This window comes from Polypterus senegalus, chromosome 14 (genome assembly GCF_016835505.1).
Source record: "Polypterus senegalus isolate Bchr_013 chromosome 14, ASM1683550v1, whole genome shotgun sequence".
Lineage (NCBI taxonomy): Eukaryota > Metazoa > Chordata > Cladistia > Polypteriformes > Polypteridae > Polypterus > Polypterus senegalus.
In genome coordinates, this window is record NC_053167.1 from 78,496,233 (window position 1) to 78,508,053 (window position 11,821).

The 11,821-nt window shown below is 35.3% G+C and overlaps 1 long non-coding RNA gene across 1 annotated transcript in view; it reads right to left on the reverse strand.

The window, feature by feature from the left end:
• The window catches only part of LOC120515022, a 33,490-nt gene extending 21,715 nt beyond the window's left edge, over positions 1 to 11,775 (reverse strand). The window contains exons 1-2 of the long non-coding RNA XR_005630566.1: positions 11,685 to 11,775; positions 9,896 to 9,953 (exon numbers count right to left, since the gene is read on the reverse strand). This is a non-coding gene — a long non-coding RNA (uncharacterized LOC120515022). The remainder of the gene's footprint in view (positions 1 to 9,895; positions 9,954 to 11,684) is intronic.
• Between the last annotated feature and the right edge of the window lie 46 nt (positions 11,776 to 11,821).

The following is an 11,821-nucleotide window of genomic DNA, read 5'->3' on the forward strand; positions in this document are numbered from 1 at the left end:
GTTTGCACCAAGAAACAAAGTTCTCCACCTGACTCCTATACTCTGTCTCATCCCCCTTGTCAATAAACTTCATTAGTACATAATCTTCAGAGAATGTTGGAAAGTTAAATTATGTTTGAAAGTGAATGGGTGTTACTGTTTTTAAACCTGTTTAAGTCCTTGTTTTTCTTAATGCATTGTAAACAATTATCAGCATGTTTTCATTTACACCCTTTGTTCAGCAGTTTATTTTATCTGCTAACTATAATGAACAAATACTGATGTTCATTTATGTCAAATTCTGAAAAACCCATTTATGTTACAATTGATGATTCGCACAGCAGTGAAGTAATTATAAAGTACTCTGAAATATTTCCACTTTTAATTCATTTTTAATTAACAACCAGTGTAAGAGATGACAAACAATGTTGATTAGGATTTAGGTTACAAATTACTGCACAACTGCACACAAGTTAATTAAACATTGAGGTGAATCATAAAAAATGTATGCCTTGCCTACATCTATCTGTTCATCAGAGCTCTCATTAAGAAACAGGGTCAGCTGTTACAATGTATTTCAATATATATTGTCCATTCTGTCACTTACAATATAGAGATTTATCCATGATCTCATAGTTAGGATGATAGTAACAAAATACTCAGATTACTGTACTGTGTACCTGTTTTCCTTATGTCAATGTTATTTTACAAGTACTTGTAAACAAGCTTTAAATTTAACAGTAGCACTGTAATCTGTAAAGTATCAGGAGTCCATCGCTTTGAACAGCACAGACTCATCACCATCGAAACCAACCCACTGTGCCTGGGAGGCAATTTCCTTGCCCATCGTGCCCTCGGGTCTGCCTTTCCTGAATTGGCCTGTTCTTTCACCAGCTCACACACAGGAAAGGGAGTAACAGATGGACAAATGGATGAACATCATTATCATCGGAGTGACAGACAGCCATGGCTGAATAGAGCAGGAATATGTAAGACTGCTAAAGGCAATGAATATATCTAAAGCAAGTTCAACTTCATTCTTGCACCACACTGAGATAAGCAAACAATAGCACTAATAAGTACATTCCAAATTAATGAGCAAACACAACTTGTTTAAAGAAGATTAGTACAGACAAAATCAGTGACTTGACAGAACTGCCAGAAGCACTGAAAGTTTTTTTTTTACAAAAACTTCGACGTGCATTTGTACTTGCTTACTCTATGTGTCCTTAGAGGTGCTGTATCTACCGGGTAACATTCCTGGTGACCAACCATATAAATTCATTGTGATTGCCAATGTAGATTTCTGTCTAACACTGAGGTTGTTGTTGGGTTTGCCCCTGTCCTGAGCCTCTTACAGTCACTTTATAGCCAGGCATCCTGGCACAATAAAATAACTAATAAATCAGTACGTTTGCCATCTTGGTGGTGCAAGCATCTGATTTTCCACTATAATACAATACACACGTTAAAACTCACATTGCTTTAATGCATAATCTTCAGCCAAAGACAAAATGTCTGTAGCTTTAGAGTTGGCAGATGATAGCAGTTTTGCTTTTTAGGGTCATTAAACTACCTTAATAACATGTCTGCCATGCCATATTAGAAATCTTGGACACTTAGAAGAGTAACATATTACATTTCTCTCTCTCTCTCTCTCTCTGATGGCTTTATTGTTATATTAAATATATTAAAGATGAGCTCATTGGTTATAATCCCACCCACACTTTAGAGACTTCCAGCAACCCACAGGGCAATGAAGTAACTTCTGACACCTAATTTATCATAATATAAAAATGGAACAGAATACATTTTTATTTTAACATTATTTTAACATCAAGAACAATAGTTATGACAGACTTCTCATTAATCAAAAAGTCATTTATATACCTACTTAATGGTTAGTCTACTGAAATAAACACATTCCCAAAGGAAAATCATTCAAAACTTTGCATTGTTGTTAAGTTCATAAATCAATGTAACATGAACTCAAAATTATTGACAATCATAATTAAAATGAAAAGGTCATATAAAGTAAACATTACTGATAATAAGGTATATTTTATTACAGAAATTGAAAATTATATTCTTTTATTCTAATTCAAGTACATCAAAATGAATGTGTTTAGGAAATAATGTTTTGTTACAATAACAATATAAGTGGAAATGTTATTTACCCTTTATATCTGGGACATTTTGAATCCTCATGTGAAAAAGACAATGGCATGTATATAACATTATTTTGTCTTTACATTTTTTAAATGTGTGATTCTAGATAAGCTTCAGCAGTAAAAATTGAGGATGAATTTCAAAACTTAAATTTTCCATAATGGGGTCCTAACATTTCCATTACAACAGGGATGTATATTATGTCAGACAGTGTGCGCTAGCAGTTACGTAAGTTGATAAGTTTTAAAGAACAGGCGTTTTTATTCACCACGAAAGACTCACTAATTAACTCAGAACAAATAATTCTATCTGACATTTTTCCAACTGTAAAAACTGAATAAAATCTGGGCAGAGGTTTCAACATAATAACTCATTTTAAATTTGCTGCTGAAAACTGAAAAGATCTTTTTTTTTTATTTCCAAATATTTTTAGGTTAGAAGGAAATTGTTCATAATTCTTCCTTTTGCATATGCACACTGATTCAGGAATTAAAGCTTGTGTCATAGTTAATTAAATATTAAACTAAATAAAATTGAGAATGATTATTAATACATGAGATACTTCAATATGAAGTATCTTGCCAAAATAAAAGTTTTTTTTTTTTTCTTATGGGAGGACAGTTTTAAAACAATACTAGTCTCAGGGGATAATCATGGGTGTGAAAATTAAAGGAAACTCCAAAACAACACTAATATATTGTAAGTTAATAATATTATAGCAATAATAAGTACTATATTGACTGAGATTGTATATATTAAGAACATTTTATATTGTTTACTGTAATCCATAAAATATATCATTTGTCTATAACAATTAAATACATGTTTCTTCAATTATGAAATCCGATTAGATATGCAGATTTTGAACATGTGAAATTAAATATAAGTGTGTTGATGCTATTTGTTGCCTGGGTGTTTCTCCTGAGTAAGGTTTACAGGACATTACTCTGGTTACTAGAATTGTCTTCTGTTCACAAGTTACAGGGTGTTTGGCGTAAACAGCTAACAGCACCCTCTGAGAAGCTCGAGTGTCCCTAGGTATTCTTTAGAACTGTTAATTATATTGTGTTCACTGCTTTCTTGCAATCCTTACTTCAGCTCAGCACAAAGAAACTATGTCAGCTGTGAATAGTTAATGCAAAGCGTTACTTGACAAAAGCATACTTCAAATTAACCTGTCACTGGACAATTACAGTGCTAACAATGAATATGAGAAGTAGCCGTCAGATACACATAAAGGCATACATCAAATTTGTGCAGACCCTATGTACTGTAGGTATTACATGACACTTCCATGGCATAGTTCTGGAATACTACTGTGCTTACTAGTTTTTGCTCCACACAATACCGTATAGTATTAACTGGAACCATGCATAACTAGAAATTATGAAATTCTATTTTTAATTTCTCAATGTAAAAATCACTTAGGATTTATTTGACTTTTCTATTGAACTTGAAGATTTCATGTTTAATTTCCACATACTGTTCAGTTTTCCAGTTACTTGTGAAGATTTTTTCTTTCTGTGTGTTTATTAAAGCAGTCAGTTGATGATACTGTAAGGACATATATGTGAAAATAAGTGTCTTATAATCTTCTGTTTAGGGAACATTATCATTTACATCAGTAGTAGATGTTGTGGTAATTTTAAAGGAAAATTATATAAACAATAAAGAGAACTGCTCAGAATGAAAAAAGTCAGTAAAACAAAAGGAAAGTTTCTAATACATCCATTTTCCATACCTGTTCCTCACAAGGGTGGAGAGAGGAAAACAATTTCTAAATGTCTTATACAGGTGAATTCTTATTAGGAACAAAGTGACTAAATGAATTTAAACATGACCTAAATTAAAGGTTGAAATGATACTATTAATAAAAAACTTAAAACAGAAATCAGCAGCCTGAGTGGCACTGCAGGACAGAGTTAAGAACCACAACAAATACAACAGCAAATTCTTGGGTCATTAGTTTGTTTGATTACAGTCATAAAAGAATCTGGTCTACTTAATCAAGGTAGTTATAAGAGCAAGTGGATGAATGTTTAAAAAAGATTTCAGGATATATAATGTGTACATGTTATGTCACATACAATAAGAACTCTCTCATCTTTATATACGAGTACAAAAGACCATTAGAATCACAGCAATTAATAACTGCAGTCTGACACCCCTCACAAAGCAAAAATAAAAGCTTGGACAATTAATGCATTGTCATTATTATACACAAAAGTTCATATGACTTGTACAAGTTAAAAGCCAGTACAGAGATACAATGATTAGCCTTGCTAGGTCACAGTTTTAGGAAGGCAGTTTCTCATCCTGCCATTTTTTGCTGTTTAATCACATTTTTGCTACCACAGGTGTCAAAAGCAAAATATGTGAAATGTGTCAAACACTGCTTAAAGATCACACTTCCTATTGGATTTTGCTGCTTTAGCCAACAGAAAAGTAAAAATGAGCAGGGCTGAAACTAAAAACTGAAAAATATAGAATAAACCATTGTAAACAGTTGAAAATGAATGTTTAACATTAATGCCGCTAAAGTATACAGTATGTCAAAAATTATATTTGCAAACTATAATTTAAATATTTTCTATTTAGGTATGGCAAGACTGGACATGTGTCAGAGTTGCTTGTCACATTTTTCTACCTGTACTCATCTTCGTTTTTAATGCTGTTTTAAAGACTTTAGCTTATAAAAACTATTCCCAAAATGTGTATTTGTAACTGCATGTTTGGTCTTTTCCAATGTACATTCTATGAATGTGAGGAACCCTCCAATTAAGAAACTTGATTTTTTACATTATAGTTGATATAAACCAAAATGTCTAGACTGAATTTCCTAAAAGTAGTGATTTGTTAAATGCAGTTTCAGGTAGTTTATTAGAAAGTACAGTAAACACATATATTAATATTAAAATACATAAAAACTAAAAAGGACATTATTCGAACATCTGAAGTAATCATAATGATATGAATAACACAAAGCCTGGCTGAGAAAATGCAAAGTAAAGTTATATGACAAACTATGCAAGAACTTCCAATTAACAATCAGGATGCTACACATACAAAATGCATGAATCACAATATTACATATTGCTTAGATTTTGTAACCAACTCAAAAAGCTTAAGCCCTCAGAGAAAAGCAAATGTCAGTCATTCAAGTCAAATGGATACAATGCTGTAAATGGACCTTTTGTACATCAAAAATGTCTGGTGCACAATTTGTAAAAAGCAGAATAACACATTTGTTCATTTCCCACCTATAAATGAACCAATTTTAATAACAGAAATGACAGGAAAACTATGAAAATCATTATGATAAAATATTACAAATTCCAGTGTATAATCTGATAACACATTCAGCTCATCAAATTTTTCTACTGGAAGGTGGGTTACAATATTGGTGATTCTCACTCGCAAGATAGATTACTGTCCTTAAAAGGTGTGCTCATTGTTGCTACATTAGATGGGATTCATGTGAAACTTTGGCAGGCTTGCCTTTTTTATAGGCTCTCCTGCAGATGGCTCTTAAACTGTAAAGGGAAGCTTTCCCCACTCACTTAGAAGGAGCAATCCGCCCTTTTCTGAGTGAGAACCACAACCTCAACGTCACAGTCAGATGAAGCAAAGAAGACAACGTTATCAGTATAAAGAAACAAAGCTACCCCTAGCCTCCCTAACTAGACACCATTTCCAAAACCACAAACAGGAACAGTGAAAAGACACTGACCTAATGGAGTATGACATCCACAGTAAATGAATTCTACTTAATTCCAAGTATTCGGATGCAGCTCCCACTCCATTCATACAGGGAACAAATAGCAGGCAAGAGGGGAACTTTCGTTCCATACTCCTGCAGCACCTCCCACAGAGCATACAGAGGGAAACACTCATATGTTTTTTCCAAACCTACAAAACACATGTAGACTGGATTATCATACTCTTGCAGCATTACAATATAATCCGCAATTAGATAGCCCAACATAACTAAATGATGGAATTATGAGGAAAAAAACATCATTCACAGGCAGAATAGAAGTTGAAAAGGACGGCAAACACAATGGATATTAAACCATTAAAAGAAATTAACTTACTAAATAATAACAAAAGGGAGACTTAGCACAGGAAAACGAAATTGCCCCAGTTGCCACAGCATCTAGTAATTGCATCAAAGATGTTAAAATTAAAAATGCACAAAATGCCCATTTGTGAATAAATGCTCTGGAAATGCTTTCCTGAATCAAATCAAAGTACAATCTCACGTAGACATTTCAAGTATATTGAAACAGCACTGTCTAGCATTTTTTTAATTTTCCTGAAAAAAATCAACCATCATGATGATGCTCTTGGAAAGCTGCAAACCAGGGTGCACATCTACCTGCCTTGAGAACTTTGCATTGTCTAAACCAGAGGTTCCCAACCTGAAGTGCCCACACCCCCTCAACGGGTGCTACAAAGACGAAGGCTGTGTCGCAATTCTCCAAAATTGAGTGAGGTGCATTGTTTAACTTTATTGTTGTGCAATTGGCGTCTTGCAGTGTGCCACCATTTGTAGGTCATTTATTAGTTAGTGCTCTTGTTTTATGATATGAAAAGAATCAAGCATTGTGTGTGCAACTTTTGCCAGTTGGAGAAGGGGACTGAACTGGATGCAACACCTGCTGCTTACACTCAGCCTATCTCTCCGGCTGACAGTCCTGGCAGTAGTGCAGCAATTTTAACTTTATGGCGCATCTGCTTTTGAACTGTAGTGCAGGTGTTATTGGGATGGTGTCTCATTGCTTAGCAGTGTGCCAGGACCTGTTGCTTCACAGGGGTCTCCAATCCCATAAACCTGTTGAACACTGATTGTGTGTCATTTGCTCATAGTGATTGATGCTTCACAGGATACCCAACCTCCAGATCGCCATTTGAGTGTCTAAGCTCCATGGAGGACACATTTACAAGATTACTGAGATTTATAAAGTTAAATTGCTCAATTTACTGCATATTTAAATTTTATGCAATTAGTTAAAAGCTTATTTATTTAGTTTAATTTTTTCACCTGTAGTACTGTGTAGTTCTATTTGTGGTTTAAAAATTAGAAATTTTACTTCTTCATCTTCAAATATGACATCACTTTTGCAGGGTGTGCGAACATAAATCAAACATTTTTCTAGGGGTACAGAGCATAGAAAAGGTTGGGAACCACAGACCTAAACAAAACTAAACTTCAGATGAATTTGCTTTGCTATTAGGTTGTCACCTTATAAAGGAGCATACACATATGACCCTTCCTCTAAAATGCCTCAGTGTTGTCATATCAGTCCAGTGTGCTTTTTATATTAATCTCTAGGTACTTGTACATCTGCATTACCAATCTTAACTTGTATAAAAATTGTTGAGTGCAGTACTGTCATTTCTTTTTTGTATTATAGCCCTGCTAGTTTAATAAATTGTTAAAAATGACAAATGCAGATGAAGAAATTTCTGATAAATAATATTATGGAGTTTAAGAACTGATCAAAAAAGGATTACAAGCTTCAGATAAAAAAGGAAACCAATATTTTGGAAGGGGTGCTGGGGGGACATCATTTTTCCAGGAACCTGTAAACAGAACCATCACTTATGGTGGCAAGTGATTTCTGTCATTAAATAACACTTACTGAATGTAAAGTTATTGACATTTTTGAGATGACTTTGTAAAGTACTAAATCGGCAGATTAAAAACAGTCCTTACAACTGTAAATCATAATAACAACAACCAAAATCTGTTACTTTAGGAAACAGAATATGTAATGATCTCTTTGAAATATATTTTTAATGCAGAGAGTTTGCCACAGTGGTGTAGTTGTTAGCTCTGCCACCTCAAGAATCTACTGACATGGATTTGGTAACAGTGCCCAATCATGCCTTCTGAAGTTTGCATAATCTTGATTGTGTCTGCATAATGATTCCTCTCACATTCCCACAGATATGCAGGAAACACTAAATGGCCCTTGTGTGTGTGTCTGTGTGAGCCTGGTCCAGGGATATCCTCTGCCTTGTACTCAGGTGCTCCCTATGACAATGCGTTTGATTAAATGGATCTTAGAATGTTATGTTTTTTTATCCTGCGCAATTTACACAATAAAAGACATAAAAACGATTTAAGGACAAGTGCTGTAATTATGTGCAATATTCTGGCATGCCCAATATCTGACAACCTAGAATGCAGGTTATAAAACATTTCAACATATGTAAATATTTGACAATGTGATATATTGTGGAGCTTTACTTAATATTCAGGTTTTTTTTCCATGTGCTGATGTGCCTTCCTCCTCCATGGTTAAATTCTGGTGTTTGTCAGGAAGAGGGGGTTATTGGGGGGGGAGGGGGGCGTTCTGTAAGGTGGGTGTTTTATTGCACTGAGGTTTTCATAAGTTGTTTGATTTACTGTAACTTGTATTCATAAGTTAACATATCCCTTCTGTAATTTGTAATATGTTTACCTATTTTTTAAGAAAACATGAGTGATCAAAGAAAACACATTTATTTTTAATGGAATTTAAATTAAACTATTAGGCATCACAGAATCGCACAATCACTAAACAAACCACAGCAATAAAGGAAACAATAAGTTGGTCCTATGCAAAAGATTGGATACCCTTAGTTCTTGATATTGTGTATTGTCCCCTTTAGCATCAATGACGGCTTGCAGTCTTTTGTTATAGTTGTGAATGAGGCACTTTATTTTCTCAGGTGGTAAATGTGGTTATTCTTCTTTGGTTGTTTTGCATATGCATGCTTAATATCTCCCCAGAGTGGCTCAGTGATGTTGAGAATAGGAGACTGTGATGGCCTCTCCAAAGCCTTCACTTTTCTCTGCTGCAGTCATTGAGAGTATACTTGGCCTTTTGTTTTGGATAATAGTTATGCTGGAAAGTCCAAGTGCACCCTATACCATTCCAGGCTGATGAATACAAACATTCCTCCACTTTACTCTGATAACATGTTGCATTCATTTTGCTAACAATTCTGACTAAATTACCTGTGCCACTGTAACTCACACCAAACCCCCCCAAAACAGTAATGATCTACCTCCCTGATTTACAGTGGGGATAGTATACTTCTCTTCTCTGGCCCTGTTCCCTCCTCTTCAAACATAAAGTTTGTGTTTGTGACTATAAAGTTCAATTTCGATCTTATTCCTCCAAATGATTTTGTTCCAGAGGTTTTGAAGATTCTCTAGGTGGTGTTAGGAATATTGCAAGCAGGCTGTTTTGTGGTGTTGCCACAGCCATGGCTTTTTTCTGGCAACTCTGCCATGCATCCCAATTTTGTTCAAGTAAATCCTTATTGCGCATGCTCAAATAGCAACACCACATTGTTTCAGAGAAGTCAATATTTCATCTGAAGGTACTTGCAAGTTTTTCTTTGCATCCCAAAGCATTTAGCTGGCATTTATGTATTAAGTCTTTTTAGTCTACTTGAACATGGTTGGCATTAACAGGAACCTTAATTTTCCACTTCTTGATCAGAGTGTTTTAACACTACAGATTGACATTATCAAATCATTTGATATTTTTTATATGTTTTTCCTGATTTTAACTGTTTTTCTTACAGACCCTTTGACAGTTCTTTTGCATTCCCCTTGCTTCAGTATCCAGCAAAGTCAGTGAAGTCCTAGATAAAATGTGCAAGGATTTCTTATGAGCTACGAAACTCATTCACTATTTATATAGAGACACTAATCACAATCCAACAAGGCATAGTTGTGGATACTTACCCTTCATAGCTATCTCAACCAGTGTGTGTCAACTTGGATGTATATTATCAGATCAAACCTTCAAAAGCAATAAAACTTTTGATTAGGATAATCTGTGTGATTTCAGTTATCATTACAATTACTAAACAATACACACAATCATGTGATTGTAAATGGCTTTACGAGACAGCATTCCTAAATAAAACAATGTTTTTTTGTCTGATCGTTCATATTTTCCAAAAATGGCTAACATTTTACAAATTCTGCCAGACGTATATAAAGATATGATCAACACTGCATTTACCTAATACACATTTAGTAACAAAAAACAGAATGAGACAGAATGTCAGCTTTTTTTTTAAATAATGACTACTGAGAACTTAAGATTCCCATGATGGAATTATAATAGCTGAATCCTGCTACTTGACCAAATGATTGCAGTTTGTGAGGCTCAGGGAACTGTCATGTCTTTCTTCCTGTTTACCTTCTAGTACACAGCTGACTTCCAGTATAATACCAGTGCTTGCCATCCACAGAAAATGTCAAGAGAACTCCTATATCATAGGTTGAATTAATAATTGATAGGAGTCTGTGTACATGAGACCTGTGGAGGACTTTGCCTTACGGTGCAGGTAGAACCACCCACAGCTCAACATCAGCAGGACAAAAGAAAGAGTTGTTGGTTGACTTCCATCGTGCCAAGGAATTGCCAATCACTGTTCAGGGGGAAATATGAAAGTGGCCCGGAACTACAAGTACCTGGGGGTTAATATAAAAAGCACACTGGACTGATGTGACAACACTGAGGCACTGCACAAGAAAGGCCAGAGCAGCAAGCTACTGGACACGTTTAACCAGTCTTGAGTACTGTATTGTTCTATGCTGTGGCCTCCTGTGGAAGCAACTTTAGTTCAAACTACGCACAATGCCTGAACATACTTATCAGCACTTGCCCCATCACAAGGCTGACCCTGGACACACTGGAAGCTCTGCTGGAAAATAAACAGTTGGCAAAATTGGATCCCATCATGAAAAATCCCCTCCAGGAGGTGCTCTCATGGAGCACTTTTGGCCACAGGCGAATTGCTCCATGGGAATGTTTTGTGCCCACAACTGTCTGGCGATTCAATGCTTTCTTCTGACGTCCCTGACTAAATACTTTATCTATTAGTTGATTATATTATTTGTCCTGTGAGTCTGTATCTTAGTTGTTTATATTTCAGCTGATGTATGCACCCAAATGTCCCCTTGAGATGAATATAGTTGATCTGATCTAATCTAATGAACGGCGTCAGTTTTGCAACTTGGTATCTCGCACACTTCTCTGTCCGTTTTTCAGCGAAAACCGTAAATGCATAGTTATATTGGTCAATAATTATTTAATATATAGATTGGTGTTAAACAACTAATGTTTGACTCGTTGCTAAATTTCACTCTTGCGAGTCACTTTGATTTTGCGGAAGTACTAAACCATAAAATACGACATTAAACTTAGAATTCAGTTTTCTAATGACACTTCAAAAATTTAAAATTATTTACATATGCACCTTTAGTATATAATGTGAAGCATATTATTAGCAAGTACATTCGAGGAGATCCGCAGTTGGTGGAGATGTAACTTTCAAACGGCCAGCAGGCGTCTCTGCCTGTTAGAAACTAGGCCAAGACAATGACATGGGAGAAGCGTATAAATCGACAGGAAAAAGATGAGCAGTATAGAATTCCAAATAAAACGATATATTTAAGTTCAGTTAATACGCTTCAGATCCAGCGCTTTGAAAAATATGGAAGGATAGCAGGCGCCACATACTTGTATTTGCCCTCGTGTCCTTTTTGACTTTTCACTGCTAGCAGTTTATCCAAGCAGCACAATGTGTGCTTCGGTCATGAGAAGCCCTTGATGGGCGTGGCCAGGACGTATGTCCGCGAGTCGCCTTGCGACGCGTA